Source organism: Anarrhichthys ocellatus, unplaced genomic scaffold (genome assembly GCF_004355925.1).
Source record: "Anarrhichthys ocellatus isolate YVR2014 unplaced genomic scaffold, GSC_Weel_1.0 scaffold8, whole genome shotgun sequence".
NCBI classification, from domain to species: domain Eukaryota; kingdom Metazoa; phylum Chordata; class Actinopteri; order Perciformes; family Anarhichadidae; genus Anarrhichthys; species Anarrhichthys ocellatus.
The window spans coordinates 3,676,216-3,676,529 of record NW_022280038.1 but is presented as its reverse complement, the minus strand read 5'-3'; positions in this window follow the sequence as shown (position 1 = coordinate 3,676,529).

Here is a 314-nt window from a genome sequence, read left to right as displayed (position 1 = left end):
AGATATTTCTCTGCATTACCATTTTGATGTAATCATTAAAAAAAAAAAAATGAATTTGTTCTGAAACAATGTGATCCATTCAATCAATCCATTCGAGCTCCATTAACAGTTACTGCGAGAAAAATAACGGCATTCTTTCACTGAAATTGTCCAACATCCATACTCGGTGGGGAGAAATAGGCATAGTAGTCTCTAGAGTCGCGCCCACCCCAAATAATCTTTATGTATATCGCCTTCATGGTTTAAGGTATGGGAAATTTGTGCTGAATATATATATATATATATATATATATATATATATATATATATATATA